At 35.6% G+C, this 21,342-nt stretch overlaps 1 protein-coding gene and 1 non-coding gene across 4 annotated transcripts in view; one reads left to right on the top strand and one right to left on the bottom strand.

The window, feature by feature from the left end:
- Positions 1-21,342, top strand: part of Pan3 (poly(A) specific ribonuclease subunit PAN3) — a 147,008-nt gene that overhangs the window by 72,288 nt on the left and 53,378 nt on the right. The gene's annotated exons all lie outside the window — the stretch shown is intronic.
- Positions 3,016-3,123, bottom strand: LOC138814422 (U6 spliceosomal RNA). The gene has a single exon (XR_011368000.1). It is a non-coding gene; the product is annotated as a U6 spliceosomal RNA (small nuclear RNA).

Raw genomic sequence — 21,342 nt, 5'->3', positions numbered from 1 at the left:
ATGCCTGGATGTGAACTGAATTTTTAGTTCTAGATTCTTTAGTTTTTTTCTTTTTCCCCCAGTTGGTGGTAAGGAGTCACTCTACCACTTGAGTCATACCCCCAGTTCTTTTTTGCTTTTGCCATTTTTGTGATATTGTTTGTTTGTTTATTGGTAACTATTTTTTCCTTCTAACAGCTCAAATAGCTGGGATGACAGGCATGTACCATCAAACTCAGCCTGTTGGTTGAGATAGAAATTTACTAACTTCCCCTAAGCTGGTCTTGAATAAAAATCTTAAGAGTGGTGTTCCTAGAAATAGTAACTGGTTGCTAATAGTTGTGTGATTGGGATGAGCAGTGTTCCTTTGATAAAACAGTATATAGATAAATAGGATTTATTATGTTTTTAGTCACCGACTACTTGGCTTACTGTGGGCCATAAATCTTGTCGTCCACAGTCTGAAGTAATGGTGGTTAAACTTCTACAACAAATTGATCACAAGTATAGTTACTAAATATGACAAAAGGCTATGTCTTGCTTTGTAAGTATGAGACAAGTTCAGATTAGTTATGACCCTCCTGTACACAGCATGTCATTGTTAAGCCAAGTGACCTTTTAGCATACCTCTAGTCAGCTAGAAGGAAAGAGGCATGGAGGAGTATGAGTGGAAAACTTGGAAGCCATATGCAAATTACTCTATAAACTCTGGATTTAATGCCTTTTTTTTTTTTTTTAACTTTTTTTTGTCTTTTCTTCTTTGGTACTGGGGATCGAACCCAGGATGTTGTACTTGCTAGGCAAGTACTTTGCCACTGAGCTACATCCCAGCCCTGGATTTAATGCTTTTAAAAGTAGTTAGGCTATATGTATACACACATACACACACACATACACACATACACAATTTGTTCTAATCTTGGGGCTTGAACTTGGGGCCTGGATGCTGTCAATGAGTTTCTGAGATCCTCAGATCTCAGCCTCCTGAGTAGCTAGGATTACAGGTTTGAGCCACTAGCTCCAGACTGAATCTACTTTTTTTTTGGGGGGGGGGGGTCAGTCATGGGGCTTGAATGCCGGGCCTGGTTGCTGCCTCTGAGCTCTTTTGCTTAAGGCTAGTGCTCTACCACTTTGAGCCACAGGGCCACTTCCAGTTTTTAAGTAGTTAATTGGAGATGAGAGTCTCATAGGAACTTTTCTGTCTGGGTTGGCTTTTCTGTCCAGGTTGGCTTGGAACCATGATCCTCAGATCTCAGCCTCTTGAGTAGCTAGGATTATAGGCGTGAGCCACCACCCTGGCATGTATTTACTTTTAAAATATCATCAAGCAGATCTAGTAACCAAATTAATAGTTGTCATCCATAGAAATGAGTCTTTCCATGATAGTTGGTTTTTTTCTTACTAGATGATTATAGTTTTAATCATTAGAAATTTTTATTTTTACTAATGTTTTGCTAGAAAGATTACCAAATTTTACTGTTTGCTTGTTTTAAGCAAACTTGTTTTGTTGATTCCTGCTGAATGCCTCAAATAATTGTATTGAACCAGAATATGTTTTAGGTACCAGAGTTGTAGAGTACTTTGTTTCAATATTATATAATTATTTAGATTCTTTATTCTTTTCATTGGCCTTCTGCTCCAGTATATTTAGATTTTAGCTTCTTAAAGGTAAGGATTTTCTTTTCCCTAAATCTGATCAAGTGCCTAAAAGTAGCATCTTCAATAGACTTATTCAGGAAAGCGTATATGAACCATTTTGGTCTTTTATTTTAATCACTTGTTGACCTGTTATTGATGATGCTGTTTATTAATATTCTTAACTTGAGGACAGTACCTTCTAAAATTTGAGATTCTATCTACTCAGAGACTTTTTAAAACCCAACACTTGAAGGGTTGTATGTCCAGAGTTGCTGGTTTTTAGTAGGTTTGGAGGAGTCAAAAGATTTGCTTTCCTAAAGTGTTTACTACTGCTGTGGCTGCTGCTTTGCTATTGCTACATATCCTGGGACAGTATTTTAAAATTAGCTCCTTTATTTAGGTTTTAAATGTCTTCTATTTCCTTTGCAAACTCCTCTTCTTCCTCCTCTTAATCTGCTGAAAGCTAAGAACACAAATGAATTTTAAATACTTCACTTTCAGTTAAGAGATTTTTTTTTTTTTTTTTTTTTTTTTTTTTTGTCGGTCGTGGGGGCTGAACTCTGGGCCTGGGTGTTGTCCCTTAGCTCTTAGCTCAAGGCTAGCACTCTACCACTTGAGCCACAGCGCCACTTCAGCTTTTTCTGCATATGTGGTGCTAAGGAATCGAACCCAGGGCCTCATGCGTGCAAGGCAAGCACTCTACCACTGAGCCATCTTCCCAGCCCCACGAGAAATATTTTGAATCAAGTACTTGATTGTTGCATGTGAACTAGGTACATGGGCATTAGATTATCCTTTGAGGCTAGTTTTACTTCATTTTTGATTTGTGTTGCTCTTCTGAATAACTGAAGTTATGTTGAATTCATTGTTGCAGGGGTTATTGAAGCTCAATGAAGATCACAATACAATAAAACTGGGCATCAGGGATTTCTACTTTGGTAATGTTAATAGGACAAAATAATTTAAATTAATTATATGACATCTAATAAAGTTTTTCAGACTGCTTGGAAAATAAGTAGTTTAAAGTCTGTGGCTATTTAAAGTCTCCCTCCCTCCCTCCCTCTCTCCCTCCCTCCCTCCCTCCCTTCTTTCCCTTCCCTCCCTCCCTCCTTCCTCTTTTCCCCTCCCTCCCTCCCTCCCTCCCTCCTTCCTTCCCTCCTTCCTCTTTTCCCTCTTCCTCCCTTCCTCCCTTCCTCCCTCCCTCCCTCCCTCCCTCCCTCCCTCCCTCCCTCCCTTCCATTTGAATTTTTGACACGTCTTGTGTATTTAGGCAGCAGTTTGACCATACATGGTTCAAGAACATTCAAACAATAAGTCAAATATAAAAAGATACTAAAGATTGGTCTTTATTAATATTAATATTAATACCATGCTTGCTGATCATCTCTGGTATAAAACAAATACATGGGATGCTTCATAAATTTACTTGCTATCCTTATATGGGGCCATGCTAATCTCTGTATTTTTTCCCAATTTTTGTAGTGAATGCAGGGAAAAGAAGTGCATTCAGTGTAAGCTGAACCAAACTCTCCATGTTGTATTTGAATATGTGTGTTTTAAAACTCACAAGCAAGGTATGGGGACATGCTGTATAATCACAGTACTTAGGAAGCTGCAGCAGGAGGATCACAAGATTGAGACTAGCTTTTTCTTTAATAGTTTAGTCTGCCATGAGCCTAAATTTTGGGTGTTTCATTAATGGAAAATTGTTATTACACCGTACAAAAAGTATTGCTTTTAATGATAGCTAATTTTTGACTTATTCCCTCTGTGATAAATGTGCAGATAGAAGAAGCTCTGCCAGTTGAACTTTAGAAAGAAAAATAGATGAAATGCATATTTCACTGAGAATTCAATTTTCATACATGTAAAAACAAATGATATTCACAGTGTTCGATATTCTTTTCAGTGTTAGGCAAGAATCAGATTTCAAGACGAAATTACTTGTTTGAGATGAGAAAGTAATTTTGTCCAAATTCATTTCATTTAATTATATCTTTTCATTCCCTTCATCTTTCCTCTTCCTTTTCTGCCTCATCCTTCCCTCTCTCCTTTAATTAAGTAATTAGTTTGTGCTATTGGGGTCAGAATTGGAGGCTTGTGAATGTTAGGTCAATTGAGTCACAGCCTCAGGCCCTTCAGTTGTTAATGCCCCCTTTTGTCATGTTGTTTTAAAGTCATAATCTGGTAATAGAAAAGTAACATTTATAAGTAAGATCGCTTGGGAAATTATGCCTCTATTTGATAATAGTTGATCAATGTAAATCCTACTATTCTATCAATGAGTTTTTAGGTTAAACCTATTCTGAAATTTTTACTAATATTCACAGATTAGGATAGTATGTTCTTACACTTTTTTTCTTCAAGCATAATATTGTTAAACTTAATAGTAGAATTTCAAATAAGTAATTCTGAAAAGCAGTCTTTTGATGTAATTGGAAGAATCTTTGTAGTTTTGTATGGTTACCTTTTTTTTTTTTTGTCAGTTGTGGGACTTGAACTCTGGGGCTTGGGCACTGTCCCTGAGCTCTTCAGCTCTACCACTCTACCACTTGAGTCACAGAGCCACTTCCAGTTTTCTGGAAAGCCCGGGCTGGCTTTGAGCCGTGATCTTCAGATCTCAGCCTCCTAAGTAGTTTTACAGGTGTGAGCCACTGGCACCTGGCTATGGTTACCATTCTTAACTAAAAACAATAGAGTTAGTTGTACTAAGTAACTTCATGTGATTATCCTAAAATACTAACTATAAAATCTTAATTTGAATAGTTATATGATAGAGTTTTGTGTTTTTGCTTGGTGTTTGTATTTATGTTACCTTTGTGCTAATATTCCATTTTACTCTTTATTTTTACTAGTTACTTCATATTATTGTTTACAGATTGGTTATGTTCCAGGCACAGTGGCACATACTTAGGGTCCCAGCACTTAGGATACGGAGGCAGATTGCTTCTTGGCCTTTTGGCTAAGATCAAGTGTAGGATACTGAGGCAGAAAACTTGTCATTTCATAACTTGAATGAATTAAACACCGAGATCCTGAGTATGGTGGCAAATGTGTGCAATACTTGCTACTGATAATATTAGGTCTGATCTGAAAACCAAACTAAGTGGAAAAAGACTGGCAGAAAGGTTCAAGTGAGAGCATTTTCCTGGGAAGCATCAGTGCCACAGAAGTAGACAGACTGATGGATAGATAATTTGATCTCTTCTATGTAGAAGAAATGAGTTTTTGGTGATTTGTTCAAATACATCTTTTTCTAATAATTTAGAAATTATAATACTTTCATTGCAATTAGGACTTCTTTTCTTTTGAGAAAGATACATTGGTATAGTTTGTGACATGTGTGCACATGTGTACACATGCCAGTCCTGGGGCTTGAATTCAGGGACCAGGCACTGTCCCTGAGATTTTTCCTCAAGGCTAATACTTTACCACTTGAGCTCTACTTCTGGCTCTTTGGTGGTTAAATGGAGATAAGCATCTTTCTGTCTTTTCTAAGTCACCTGGCTTCAAACTGTGGTTATCAGGTATCAGTCTCCTGGGTGGCTAGGATTACAGGTGTGAGTCATTGGCACCCGGCTTCTTTCTGCATGTATCTTTAGTCTTACTCTTTGACTCTTCTTGTGTACGGATTCCTACCATACTGGCCTTCTTCAAATACAGTAAGCTTCTATTACTCCTATTATTGGCATTTGTTTTTCCACTTGTTCTACCCGTAGCTTAGCAGGTTCTTCCTTTCAAGTCTCAACTAATATGTTACTTTTCCAAAGAAGTGTAAGCTGCTGGTGCCCAGCTGTATGTTCTTTTTTTTTTTTATGTTGCCGATTAATTTGTCTTTTGAACATTTTATCTATTCCTTGAAGAAAATTTAATTAGAATATAGTTGCAATAGGCTCTCATTATTGTGGTAAATATTAGGTTGAAAGTTTTTCTGAAATCCAATTGTGATTTGTATAAAAATATTATAGGCCCAAATAATTTTTTATAGAAAGTAGTTTAATAGAAAGTTTTGGTGTTACATATTAAATAAAATGACTTGGCAATATGCTGATGCATATCCCAACTATTTTAAATGTTGAAAATGTTGTTAATTTTTGTTGAGATTAAAAACTTCTTAGTAAAGAAATTTAGGTTTTTCTTCTCATAACTCCTGAAGACCATTTCGTATCAACTTACAGTCACAATGTTATGACCCTAACAGAATTCCCGAGAGAAGCTTTTCAGTAGATGCTTAGACGTGGTTTTATTATATAGTGGTACTATGTCTAAATTAAAACCAGTGGAGAACACAAACCACTCTGTAATGCAATTTACACAAAATTATAAAAAGTAATCCTGTTGCTGCTTTAATAGTTTGAAGTAGTACCTGTTACTAGTCTATTACTTGGGTTCACTTTACTAATGAAGTATTTCTAATGAATTTATTTCCTGCTTAATCCATTAATACTAGAAAGGGTAAATTCTTAAAAATTCTTAAAAGTTAAATTGGCTCAATGTTAATCTATGAAAATTTACCAAGAATATGCCTCATCATTTTCCAAGCTACATAATTGCCAAGTGTGATGCAAACCTGTAATCTCAGAAGTTTAGAGGCTGGAGCCAGAAGAATTGTTAGTTTAAGGACAGCCCAGGCTCCATAGCAAGATACTGTCTCAAAAAAGTATATTGTTTTCTATGATTCTCTAAATTCACCTATCCTGTTTCTCACCCAGACCCTTACTTTACTTTCCCTCCAGTTCAGGTACAAGTCTGTTTTAAGAATACCTTTTTAGTGGGCTCTAGTGCCTTATACCTACAATCCTAGTTACTCAGGAGGCTGAGATCAAAGGATCATGTTTGGAAGCCAGCCCCAGCAGGAAAGACAACCACCACAAAACCAGAAGTAAAGCTGTGGCCCAAATGCTAGCTATCAAACATGGAGTGCTAGTTATCAAACATGGAGACCTACAGTAAATATGAAAATTGAAAATTTTTAAGAGCTTAAGGAAGGTTTATATGTTAGGTCTTTCTGAAGTTCCTAGAATCATATTCAGTCAGTGATTCATGATGAATCTGGTTTGAGGAAGCTTTCATTGATTCATTGCATGATGAATCTGGTTTGATGAAGCTTTCATAAGTAGCACAGATTATAATTGCCTGTGATGCTTTGAAAATACGCACTCCCCTGTCCCCATCTAAGGCCTAATAAATCAGAAACCTTAGATTAGGAGTAATGGTATTCATCTATATTTTAAAATCAACAGAAAAAAAAAACCCAACAGGTTTTGTTACTTCTTTTCCCCAACTGCAGAAAAATTTAAGGGAAGGTTAATTTTGTCTGATTTAAGTGAGAATATAGTGAGGCTAGATAGAGTGTTTTTAGCATCTTTAACACTTTAGAATCCATCTTCTTAGTAGGATAGGAAAATTTAGCCTTCCTTTGGAAAACCTATGGTAGGACAGGGCCATTTGCAAGTAGGTACTATAATTTTTGTCATTTATTTTAAGCACAGCATGCACCTGGCTTGCAAAACATGTTGGTCAAATATCATGCTAAAAAGTTGGTCAAATAACACAATAATAATACATAGTACTTGCAAATAACCATGACTTAACTGACATGAATAATTCTATTTCATATAGCTCTCATATATTTTTGAAATAACTTGTGTGATAAGGAGAGAGTAGTTGTCTTTGAGATAGCCAAACAGTATATTTTGTTTTAAAATTAGAATAGCTAGGCAATTGAAAAGGTTAAGTGGTAGTGGAATATGGAAAATGGCATACAGTTAGATTTTTCTTATATTAAACATATCTGATACTCTCTAAAATCTTGAACATTTTTTCCCACTACCTTCCCAGAGTTGGACACTTTTATTTTGGGAGTTTAGAATTGGAGAAAGAGATTATTGGGGGGAAAAAAGGGGAAAGATGGATAGGAACATTCTTTATATAGCAGGAACTGGGAACTGGAAGCCTTAATTTACCTACCATTTATGCTCCCCGGGAACCTGTGAGTCAAGAATGCTAAAACTTAATTAGAGCTTAGGACAGTGGTTTTCAAGCATTCTTTTTAAAAACTTGAAAACTGGTGAGGTCTGAATTTAATCTCCAAAGCTAAAATTATCATTAAAATCGGCATTTGCAGTGTTAGGTTTACTGAATGAACTGAAAAAAACTTACTCAGTAAGTATAAGAAGGCTATTTGAAATTGTTGAATGAAATAGCTTGGAACTTGATAATTAGTGTAAATATTCATCAGTCTCTTCTGTATTTTTGTCATGATAACATGAAAATTATGGTTTTCATGGATGAAGTGTACACTCAGTTTCATCAATTTTATGTGGTCATTTGTGCAGTTAAAGATTATTGGAATCACTGCTTTATAAAATCTATATGTAAGTTACACATGTGACAGTATGAGGGCTTTAGTTTAAGACCTTTAGGAAAATATCCTAACTCAACACAAATGAAGTATGTTGGTATGTTAAAAACCAAGTGTATACTAATTTGAGCCTGCACTTGTGTTTTACCTATCTAATAAGTAAACAGAAAGTACACTTGGAGAATCCCAAAGCATTTCTAGAAGCCTAGTAGGGTTTTACTTAATACACTTTCAGGTATTGATAAAGAAGAGAATTTACTAATAAAGAAGGTACAGATACTGAGAGGGGAAGCTTTTCTTGTTAGAGATTCTCATTGGAACCACAGGATACATAAGATTATATGAGTAATTTTTTTGTCTTTCTTCCAGTAGTGTGTAACAGGTAAATTGCATATAGTGATGGCCTTATTTTCCCTGCAATTCTAGTTGAGACAGGATTGGTAAAATTTATCAGTCAGTTACTACTAAAAAATAATTACTGAAGTATCAGATGCCTATATTTTAATCAGTATAATTTTCAAGACAATGTGTAATTACTACTATGTTGCCTTTTGCAAATCTGAGCTCTGTAGCACTGAGATCATTAGTTGAGTATCAAGAATTTTTTCACAGTATAACTTAAAAATAAATAGCTTTGAATAGGCTAAATATCTTCATACTCTGTTCATTAATAACTGATAATTTTTTAAACATGAAGAGTTATGGGTCATCTTCATAATTGGACATAATGTTGAGTAATATGTTATGAAAACATTTGAGTGATAGAACAAAATATTGCATTATTTGCAAATTAGTTTGAGCAGTTCAGTTAAGTTTTTTCCTTTAATCTTCCTCATCAATAATAGTATATACTATAGTAGACATTAACTTATGAAATGGAAAGACTCCCTTTTGTTGCGTTGTATTTAGAAACCCAAAGACCACACATTTTTTTTTTAAACGTGCTTGGAAAGGCAAGTCACTATTTCAGAACTTGAAAAAGAATATTACTCTTTAGATTATGATTCAGAATGGTTTCCTTCTGTTGAAAGAACTGCACATAAAAAATTATGCAACATTTCCTTAGACATGTCCACTGCTAATAGGTGGAGACATTTAGTTTCTCTCTCTCCCCCCTCCCTCTCGCTCTCACACACACGCACACTCACACGCACATGCACACAATAAACCTAAAACAGAAGCCAACTTGGTCCTTGGAATACTTAATGGTTTATATTCCCTGCATATTTCTTGCTCTGTCAGAATAGATAAGGTTTTGATGGTAGCTTCTCTTGTATACTTTTTGGCTGTTTAACATTCTTGCTGTAAATGAGTGAGTGAAAGTTTTCAAATGCCTGTGGCATAAAGATACCTTCAGTTTACAGCCTACTTCTGTAGTTGAAAGGAAGTTGATCTTTTTTTTTTTTCTTTTTCTTTTTTGGACCCAATAACTTTGTCCTGTCCACTTGGGTGTTGAAAGAGCTTATGAGCAGTAGCTGTTCTGATTTTTGTTGGTTGTTTTCTCTAGGGAACAAGCTCTACCCTCTGAGTCAGCACTGGACTTGAAGATAAATCCTACAATTCATGAAACTGACTGATTCGACTAAAGGATGGATAGTTTGGGCAGCGTTGGACAGCTCTATGAGGGGTCTGTTTGTTTAACTGAAGGGATTGTTGAGTTCAGCAACTTTTAATTCCCCAAATAAGGGGTTGCTGTTGTGAAAGCAGGGTTTATAAAGGAATCAATTCGGACACAGTTAACATCAGTATTCCTATTGACTCTGTTTTCATTTATCATCAGACATGGAACAATTCTTTAACATGAAAGAATTTTACTGTTACTTGTTACCAGCAAGAATTTATATATGTTCTGAGACATTAGTGTAGGATTTTTGCATTTTGCTTATGAATCCAAGTTATCCTTTTTTTGACAATTGTCTCCAAAAAACTTTTTGGCCCCCGGGTTACTTACTTAACCTTTGCAAAGGTAATATGCATTTATGGCTTGATTTGAGGAATAAACAGGACTCAGTTTGATTAATATTTTATTAGATCAGTGGATAATTTAATTTCAGATTATGGCTAGTATTATGTGCTTTTTTAATAATAATTTTTGAATACTAATGTAATAATTTTGACATTAAAATATGTAGTTTTCATCAGTCTTGGAGGAGGTTAATTATATAACAAAAATGGATTTTTAATCTGAAACATGCTGATTGGTGTGGTGTGGTATACACCCATAATTCTAGCTTTATGGGAGGAATAGGTAGGATGTTTATGGTCCAGACCAGCCTGGGAGAAAACCATGAGAAGTGTGAAAAATAATTAATGTAAAAAGAGTGATGGGGCATGGCTCAGATAGTAGAGTTTCTGCCTAGCAAGTGTAAAACCCTTAGTTTAAACCCTAGGACTACAAATAAGTAAAATAAAAATGCTGCAGAAAAAAACAATATTATACCTTAATTATCTAAGTCCTAGTAAATTGTTCAGTGATACTTTGAATTACCTTACTGAACATTTTTTTTAAAAAACAAGCTAAAGGATAAATTGTGTTTCAAGTATATGTAAGATTATATGAGTTACAGAAATAATGGGAATTCCATGTAACCAATATTTTGAATAGATTCTAGATTCCAGTAGTTATTCACCATGGCATTTGGACTTTATAGACAAATGAACTTACATATAACTTAACTTAGGGTTTAATACTTGCATGATTATTATGACCTTAAGTACTGCTTATTAAAGAATTTTTTATAAAGCTTAGTTTGAACAGTGAAATTATTAAGAGAAAAAACTAGTTTAACTTTTACTTACTAATCTTGTTGATATTTTTAGATGATGGGTTGGTTTATTTTGTATACTCTATTCTTTAATTATTAGATCCACAGTTCAAACATACACCTGAACTTGTTATCATGCTTGTTCCAGTCATATCTTTGTGTCTTTCAATATTTCCTTTTTTCACCCCATTTGGTTGCTTAAGAGGGATAGCGAAATGTTCTCAACTTAAAGTTTGGTAAAATGTTAACTTTATATTTGATGGTAAGATCTTGAAGAATTATTGTCATTAATCCCTTGGTACATAAAAGTGGCCAAAATTATAACAAAATTTTTCATATTCTTAGATTCTAAGATGCCATTTCTTCTTTCTTTTTCTTTTTTTCCCTTGTCTGTATAGGGTTTGAACTCATGGCCTGCGTGCTATTTCTGAGCTTTTCTAGTACATTATCACTTGAGCCACAGCTCCACTTACCGTTTTTTGGTGGTTAATTGGAGATAAGAGTCTCACAGACTTTCCTGCCCAGGCTGGCTTTGAACCATGATCCTCAGATCTCAGCCTTTTGAGTAGCTAGCATTATAGTTGTGAGCTATCAGTGCCTGGCTAAGATGCCATTTCTTATAAAGTGTATCTCAGCAGTTAAATAACATTTTGGGGAAAAATAGAAATTTGTAACTTTTACAAAAAATAATAAAAGGAAAATTGAGACATTTTGTTCTAATTTTTAAAAGACAATAAATTTTAGATTAGGTCTTTAAACTCAGAAATGCTCTGATTTATTGTTGTACATACCCTGCATTCTTGGCTTCATAGTATTTTGTTTCTTTTCATGAAACCTAGTTCTTTAGTTTCAAAAAAAAAGTATCATTTTTTTTAAAAATACAATTTTCAGTCTTATTAATGAAGAGTGACAAAGTTTGATGGATAAAGATTTGAATTAGTCATGTTAATTTATTTCAATCATGATATTTTAGAATATGGCCTGAAATTTAAAATTGCATTTCCCCCTTTTTCCTCTATATTTTCTTTCTAGCTAACATTTTTTACATCATACAGTTTTAAGTTAAACAGCATGAGGTTGCTCCACAGACTGTAATAACTGGAGAGACTAACAGTTCTCATTTCTATCATTAATGACTTAACAAACCACTGAAGTATGTTTAGCCCCAATTTAACAGTTTGTAAGAGCGGAGAAAGAGCTTGGTCTTCCTCTGGCTTGAAATTTTTGAGTAACTTTTTATATATTTGTGTGTGTATGTGCCCGTGCATGAGCACACATGCCAGTCCTGGGGCACCTCCCCTCCCTTCTCCCCTCTCCTCTGTCCTGGGACTTGAACTCAAAACCTGGGCACTGTCCCTGAGCTTCTTTTGCTCAAGGCTAGCACTCTACCACTTGAGCTCCGGCACTGATTTTGGCTTATTCTGTTTATAAGGTACTGAGGAATCAAACCCAGGGCTTCATGCCTGCTAGGCAAGCACTACCACTAAGCCACATTTCCAGCCCCAGCGTTTGCATATTTCTTAAGTGAACTAATAACTTGTGCAAAAAAAAAGTAGAATTGCACATCATGAAGCCTTATTTGTAATGTGCTCCCTCCTTCCCTCTGTCTCCCCCTCTCCCTCCCCCTCCCTCTCCAATGTCCCCCTCCCTCTCCCCCTCCTTCCCCCTCCCCCTCTCTCCCTCCCTCCCCCTCTCTCCCTCCCTCCCCCTCTCCCTTTTCCTTCTTTCTTCCTTCTTGCCAGTCCTGGGGCTTGAACTCAGGGCCTGGGCACTGTCTCTGAGCTTCTTTTGCTCAAGGCTAGCACTCTACCATGTGAGCCACAGCACCACTCTGGCCTTTTCTGTTTATGTGGTACTGAAGAATTGAATTCAGGGCTTATGCCTGTTAGCCAAGCACTCTACCACTAAGCCACATTCCCAGCCCTTGCTTTTTTCTTTAAAATGATTGTTATCTTTGAACTTTAGGTTGTCAGTCCTTAAAAATTAAAAAGTTGAATTACAGTGTTTTAAGCCCCCTCTTGTTTTCTTTTTCCTTTTTTTCTTCTTGTTTTCTTTGCTTTTTTTCTTCTTATATTCTTTTGAATAGAATGCTAGAAATCAAACTCAGACCCTTGCATGTGCTAGGTATGTAGGTTGCCTTTTAGAAAGCAGTGTATATCAGGTGTGATGATACCCATATGCTCAACTATTTGAGAGGTACAAGTATGAGGGTCATGGTCTGAGGTTGGCTTAGGCAGAAACATGAGACCCCACCTGAAATATAAAAAGTTCTTGGAGTATAGCTTAGATAACAGAATGTTTGCCTAGCAAACATGAAGTCCTGAGTTCAGTTCCCAATACCACAAAAAAGGATATTTTTGTGTTGCAGATCTCTTAACTATAAATATCTTCCTGGGTTTTTAAGGTTATTTCTTAAGCTGTTTTTCAGAACTAAAATTTCTGTGACAGTGACTTTAATTATAATTTTAAGATGTTGGAATTTAGCAAGGCACCAGTGGCCTATTCCTGTAGTCCTAGCTACTCAGGAGGTTGAGACCTGGAGGATCACACTTTGAAGATGACCTAGGCAGAAAAATCTGAATGACTCTATTTCTCAATTAATCAGCAAAATTCCTGGCTGTAGGCATGGCTCAAATAATACAAGCAAGCAAGTTGAGTCAGAGCATGAAGTTCTGAGTTCAAGCCTTAGTACTGGCACCAAAAAAAAAAAAAGCAAGCAAACAGATTTTTCTTACGTAAACACCCAGTTACAACCTATACCTACAGAAATATTATTAATAGATGGGGCTGGGAAGGTAGCTCAGTGGTAGAGCGCTTGCCTTGCATGCGTGAGGCCCTGGGTTCGATTCCTCAGCACCACATAAGCAAAAAGAAAAAAGCCAGAAGTGGCGCTGTGGCTCAAGTGGTAGAGCGCTAGCCTTAAGGTGAAGAGCTGAGGGACAGCGCCCAGGCCCAGAGTTCAGGCCCCACGACCGGACCCCCTCCCCCCCCAAAAGAAATATTATTAATAGAACAATTTATTAATAACAATGAGATTTTTAATGTAGTTTGAATATGTAAAACTTGGATGATTTAATAATTTTAATATGCAAAAAATAAAACATGAAACCAGGTATAATGGCTTATGCCTGTAGTTCCAACTACTTGGTAGGCAGGGAATGGGAGGATCAAAATTTCATGTTACTTGGATACAACAGTTAGTGAGATACCATCTCAATTAAGTCAGGTGTGGTAGGGCTTATGTGTGATTGCAGGTACACAAATGGCTGTAAATTGGAGGATCATGGTCTGAGACCAACCCTGGGCAAAACTCTACTTCAGAAATAACAAGAGCAAAAGTATTTGGGATGTGGCTCAAATGATAGAGCATCTGACTAGTAAGGATGAGGTTCTGAGTTTAAACCCTCGTACGATCTTAAGAAAAAAGTAAAATATAACTTAATTATATTAGTAAATATTTTCTATTAAAGTTAGTAACTAGAATTTTAAGGTACAGTGTTTATTTCATTAATGTATATATTTAAATACTTTAGGTACTAGAGATTTTAGTTGATGATACGAACTTTGCTGTTTCCCAGTCACTAATATAGATCACGAGAGTGTATATGGGATGTAAAAGGAGTGTGATCAACATGTTTGTTGCTATAACTCAAGAATTTTTTACTTTTTTTCCTCCCCCTGTCTTCAGCTCAAGGTAAGTGCTCTGCCACTTGAGCCACAGTGCCATTTCCAGTTTTCTGGTAATTGGAGATAAGAGTCTCATGGACTTTCTTGCCCAGGTTGGCTTTGAACCAGGATCCTCAGATCTCAGCCTCCCGAGTAGCTAGCATTACAGGTGTGAGCCACTGGTGCTTGGCAAATTTTTTACTTTTAAAAAACATCCCTTGGGGCTGGGAAGGTGGCTAGGTGGTAGAGTGCTTGCCTTGCATGCCTGAGGCCCTGTGTTCGATTCCTCAGCACCACATAAGCAAAAAGAAAAAAGGCAGAAGTGGCGCTGTGGCTCAAGTGGTAGAGTGCTAGCCTTGAGTTGAAGAGCTGAGCGACAGCGCCCAGGCCCAGAGTTCAGGCCCCACAAACGGGAGACCCCCCCCCAAAAAAAATCATTCCTTAGCCATGTGTTCAGATGAAAGACAAGAAAAACAGTCCAAGAACTCTTTTTAATTGTATATTTTTCTGTAACAGTTTTATTTGTATAGCACAAATATGAGAAAATGATGACTTATTAGAGACAGTTCATAGTATCTGTGTAGAAATGAGTGAACAGAAACCTGTGAGATTGTCCTACAGTATCCTTAGAAACCCTGTAAGATTGTCCCTCAGCCATGTGAGAAGTTGGAAGACTTCCCACAGTTCTCAGACTAGTAAGAGTGATTTACTGTGCCTAAATTCATTTGGACCAACAGTGATTTATGCTGCACACTCGTTTTTCCTCTAGGAATCTTGGGTTCTGGTGTGTATGCTAGGCATGGGTGAAAGTCTAATATAAACCTTGGGCACCAACTTCTCTCCTGAGTAGATAAATCGCACACAGTACTAGGTGCAGTGTGTACTTTATGACTTTTCATGAGGAGAGAGCATATGAGACTTACCATGAATCCTCCAGTTTTTAATCATGTCTTTTTCTCTTGAGATTTGGCTGTGTGCCAAATGGTAAGTCTTAGCTGTGAATGCTACTATATGCTATGTGTTTTAACTTGTAGCTGATTTCTGAATGTAGGAGTGGTCTTTGTCTTAGGGACGGACCTTACTGAGAAGCTTTGAGTATTGTAAGGTGGTTTTACTTTATATGGGAATGATGAGCACTGAATTTCTTCATTGTGGTGATATTCTGGAACATCTTAGTATCTTATTTCAAAAATGTTTTTCCAAAGTAGGGTTCCACTGTGTATAGTTACCTATATTTGAGGAATTTGTTTGACAGTTTATATTGATTATAAATAACCTCCATGACATTGAAACCTAATTGCAATAGTAGCTACACTGAAGCACCTTCCTTAAATGGATTTTGTCCTAATGAGTAATATGAATGGGCTAAAAAACAAAAGTTTGTCTCTCTAGTACTTAAAGTAACAAATGGGAAAAAAGGCACTTTGAATTCAACTTTGAAGTTGGGCTTTTGTACTCAGTCTGATTCATCATGAGGAAAGTCAAACTGGAGTAATACGCTTTTAAAACCTGTTAGAATTTGAGGATAAAAATAAAGTAGTTGTATTTGAGGCTGTAACTTAGTACTATCTAACTTTATGAGGCAGATGTGTAACTTTGTTTACCAATGAATGTAATCATATTAAGTTCCTTATTATGGCTATGTTCAGAAGGTAATACTTCCTTTCTTTGTCCTTAATTCAGGTTCATCTTCTCAAGATGTATAGTTTATTAATTTATAATCTAAATTCTTCTCAGTATACTTAGACATGATCATTTATTTTTGAAAATTTACTTTGTGTGTTGGAGTTTCATTAAAACATAGTTTGACCTAGGTTTGTCTAGTCCACAATGATTAGTCCACAATGATTATGAAAAGAGTGATATTAGTAATCAGACTTTGCTCTTTCAGGAGACTATCCCCTTTCCAGATTCCTCCAAAGTCTTGTTTTTTTGTTGTTGTTTCATACATATGGGTTGTTCGTGTTTGCCTGACTGACATCTATCTGTGCTGCTTAGTGGCAGGACCATTTGCTTTTGTTCTATCTTGCTATATTTAATACTTCTAGTGGTGATGGTATGTGCCATTTCTAAGAACTGATGGATTAGTTGTTGATTTATTTCCATTTTAGTTGTTGATACCAGAAACAGAGAAAATTTTCACATTTACATTGGTTTCGTTTTAACATACTTCATTTTTGCTAACAATGTGCAAGTGAAAAATGTTTCAAAAGTATGAACTCTAGAGCACACTAGTGTTGGCAGGGATATTGACCATATACTATTGTATACAGAAGCAGACTTGGAGACATGGTTACACAAAACAGCCTGTAGCCTCAGGGAAACATATCTTCAGTGGATTGAACAGTGTCCTCTTCTTTACAGCATTATCTTACTCATGAACATGGGTTCTGTGTCTGTATTTTTCAAGTTGTTTTTCATATGTTAACATAGAATTTTCCATGAAATCTTATTTTTCTGTGTTTAGTTCTTATATATATATTGTTGGATTTATTCATACATACTTTAATATTGGTTGATATCATAATTGGTTTCTATTAAAATACAAAATTTTTCTAATCAGTTGTTTTTCCGGTAAAGGTATGAAGTTTGATTTTTTTTTCACATTGAAAATTTCTAACATATTAGAGATTCTTGTATTTGGACAGTTAAGTTTTCTACAAATGATAATTTTATTTCTTCCTTTGAAATTTATTTTACAGTGGCGCTGTGGCTTAAGTGGTAGAGCGCTCGCCTTGAGCTGAAGAGCGCAGGGACAGCGCCCAAGCCAAGTTCAAGCCTCATAACCAATCAAAAAAAATAAAAAAGAGAGACTGAAATCTATTTTACTGTTGTATTAAGCTGGCTAGTGTCTTTAGTATATATAACATAAAAAAGAAAGTGGTCAGAGTTGACCACTTGGTCAACTATGCTATTGTCTTTGTTTTTGTTTAGTCTTACTAGCTCCTTCTTTTAAAAAGAATATTAATGTTTTCCAGTTTTGAATAATCTTTATTCTGGGATTATATATACATTTGATTGAAGAAAATATTTCCTAGAATGGGTATAAAATGTAAAAATAACCTTAATAACATTATTCAGTGATTGCGAATAAGCTACAGGATAAACAAGATAAGTTTCCACTATTAAGGTATTCATGGTTTAATTTTTTACTTTATGGTTTTCCTCCTTTCAGTTGTTTGTAGTTATTATGATAATGAAAAGTTTTAACACGACTGACTATTGGTGGTGGCTCACACCTATAATCCTAGTTAACTAGGTGGGTGAAATACGAGGATCAGGTGAGGTTTGAAATCAGTCCCAGGCAAACAAATCCTAGAGACTCCTATCTCCATTAGCCAGCAAAAAGCTAGAAGTGGAGCTGTGGCTCAAGTGGTAGATCACCAACCTTGAGCAAAAACAAGTCAAGGGAAAATGCAGGCTTTGAGTTCAAGGATCAGTACTGCCACCAGAAAGAAAAAAAAAGTTTTACATGACTAGGTATTGCTAAATTGTCTTTAAAAATATCAAAAGTGCAGGTGGCTCACCCTTGTATTCCTAGTTATTAAGTAGGCTGAGATGTGAGGATCATGGTTCAAAGTCAGCCTGGGCAGGAAAGTCTGTGAGAATCTTTAACCACCAAAAAGCCAGAAATGGAGCTGTGTCCCAAGTAGTATAGTATAGGTCTTCCACAAGAAAGCTTAGGGACAGTGCCCAGGCCACGAGTTCCAGTCCCAGGATTGGCAAATCCTGTCTCCCCTTTCCCAGATCAAAAGTATATGGCAATAGGTCAGTTTCCCTTTTAATAATTTCTAATCTCTTTTCTTCATGCCAGTCTTGAGACTTTTTTTTTTTTGTCTGTCCTGGGTTTTGAACTCAGAGTCTGGGTGCTGTCCTTGAGCCTCTTTGTGCTCAAGACTAGTGTTCTACCATTTGAGCCACACCACCACTTCCGGCTTTCTCTGAGTAGTTTATTGGAGATAAGAGTCTCACAAACTTTCCTGCCTAAGTTGATTTCGGCCACAATCCTCAGATTTCACCCTCCTGGGTAGCTAGGATTACAGGTGTTAGCCACTGGGGCACAGCAAGAGACTATTGAGTCAGTTTGATTGCATTGCTTTTCAGTAAAAAAAGGTTTGAAGCATTTGATTTTCTATAAACAGCTAATATAATTGGTCCATTTTCCATTGCTTGCTTTCTATTTTTATAATAGTTCTAAGAGCAATATATTGTGCAAAGTAGCTCTTCATTTAAAATGTCCCAAATGTTTTTGCTCTGTAGCAACTTCTATATATGTTTTGGTAACTTTTAGTTTTGAAAATGTTTAATGCATTTCCTTTCTTGATACTTGAATTTTGTGTCTTTATTGTAACATTGTAGTCTTAAAAATAATGTCCTGAGAACCTTTTGGTTTCATTATAAACTCTTAAATATTCATTCTAAATACTTATCTGCCACATATGTGACTAATAAAAAGATTCATGTTTATGAGCTTTTTTCTAAATTTATCTATTTACATTAATTCCATTATTTGCAGTTTTTCACATCTAACTATTGTATAGTCCACTTTGTTCCTAAAGTTTGAAATATGTCACTTGTTTCATGGTTATTTTTTCATATAAAATATGTGATGTCAGTTTTGGTGTCTTATTCTGCTCTTGCTCTACTGTTCATATGAGCCTTTATCAGGCATCTATAATACAAGTTTTGATTATTTTTTAATTGTCTAGCTAGCAGTAATACCCTATTTTTAAATTTATGTTTCTTATTTACTGATCTTTCTTAATTTTCTGAGCTATTCTCAATGTCTTTGCTAATTGTTTTATTTTTCTGACATAGCATTATGTTTTTAGGTAATTTTAAGGTAGACTTGGAATCTGTAAAATGATATGTATGTATATTTACTTTGTATAGGCTATCTTTTATTTCTTTGAGAACTTTAATTTCTTCTTCATAAAGGGTCTCATCATTGAGATGTTTTAAATCTTTTTTGCTTAGTTGTTTTATATCTTTATTGCTAGTTAAGGTTAAATGAGTTATGTATTTGAATTTTATTGTTTTACTGCCCTTTTCATTATAATAATTCTTAAGCCCTTTTTCTCCATCAATAATTTGAATATTATTTTTGTTATGATTCATAAATCAAATTTCCTCCTTGAAATGTATATGGTTAGCCAGGTGACTGTGTATGACTTAACTTGTAATCTGTAAGCTATAGGAGGCTGAAATCTGAGGAGCATGGTTTGAATCCAGCCCAGGCAGGAAAACCTTTGAGACTTTATCTTGATAACCAGAAAAAAGTCTGAAATGGAGGTGTGGCTCAAGTGGTAGAGCAAAAAAGATAAGGGACAGTGCCCAGGCCTGAGTTAAATTCCCAGTACTAGCACATGTGTATGCACGCACATACAATGAATAGTTCAATAGATTTTTACTATTTTTACAAGTTTCTACCACTACTAACATCTAATTCTATAACTTTTTCTAATTTTTTTACTTACTAGTACTTCGTACTTATTTAAACCTTGTACTTACATTTTCTTACACTTTTGCCTTCTTTTAGTCTTTGAAAAGGACTAATTTACTTTTTGACTATGAATATTCAGTTGGTACCTTTCATATGAATAGAGTCTAATATATAGCTTTTTTGTGTTTGATATCTTTCAGTTAATGCTGTAAGGTTCATCTGTGTTATAAAATGTATAATCTTTTTTGAGTGGATAAAATTATATAGATACATATTTCACTTAGACTTTTTGGCAATTATTTTTAATGCTTATGTGGACATAATATGTTCTCTTTTGTTTGCTAGTATACATAGTGTTGGAATATCCAGGGTGGATGGTAACTCTGTTTAACATTTTGAACAACTGTTATCAAGGCAGCTACGTATTGCATAAGTGAGAGTTATTTTTGTTTCCTTGTTGGTGCTTGCTATCATGCATATTTTAATTACAGTTGTCTCTAGTGGTATGTCACTGTGGTTTTGATTTTCTTGCTCCTGATGATTGTGAATATGCCTGTTAACATTTGTCTTTTTTGAAGGAATGTGTATTTTAATCCTTTATTCAGTTTTTACTTCAGCTGTTTATTTATATAGAGTTGTGTTCTCTTTATATTCAACATACTAAACTTCTATTAAAAATGTAATTTACAAAAATTTTCACACATTCTCTTAAGTTGTCTTTTCACTTTCTTGATAGCTTCCTGTGAAATACAAAAATGTTTAATGTTGAAGGCCAGTTAAAATATTTAAGTGCTGTTTCCATTGGTTACTTGAGAATTAGGTCTTTATGTGTTCACTCACACGGATTCTGGGTCTTGAACTTGGCGCCTGGGCATTGTCCCTTAGCCTTTTCACTCAAGGATGGCTCTTTGACATTTGAGCCATAACTCCACTTTCTACTTATTGGTGGTTAATTGGAGTTAAGAGTTTCATGTACTTACTGCTTGCACTGGTTTTGAACCATGATGTTCAGATCTCACTCAGCCTCCTGAGTAATTAGGATTACAAAGGTGAGCCATTGGCAGCCAGCTAGGTCGAATATCTTTAATCATTGCTAAAGGACAAGATGGTTTATACCTACTTTTTTTTTGTTTGTTTTTTAAGTATTTCATGATTTTCTAACTTTTTAGGTGGGTTTTTTTTTTGGGGGGGGGGTTGGTTGTGGGGCTTGAACTCTGGGCCTGGATGCTGTCCCTCAGCTCTTCAGCTCATGGCTAGCATTCTACCACTTGAGCCAGTGCACCGGTTCCAGTTTTCTGAGTGGTTTATTGGAAATAAGAGTCTCACAGACTTTCTTGCCCGGGCTGGCTTTGAACTCCTCAGATCTCCGCCTCCTAAGTAGCTAGGATTACAGGCATGAGCCACCAGTGGCCTGCTTTTTAGGTTTTTGATGCATCTTGAAATATTTCTTGCATTGAATGTGAAGTATATAGTATAAAGTAGTTGCT

This window comes from Dipodomys merriami, unplaced genomic scaffold (genome assembly GCF_024711535.1).
Source record: "Dipodomys merriami isolate MVZ:Mamm:240054 unplaced genomic scaffold, mDipMer1.0.p SCAF_6, whole genome shotgun sequence".
In the NCBI taxonomy this organism is placed as follows: Eukaryota; Metazoa; Chordata; class Mammalia; order Rodentia; family Heteromyidae; genus Dipodomys; species Dipodomys merriami.
This window is presented reverse-complemented; position numbering and strand designations above follow the sequence as displayed.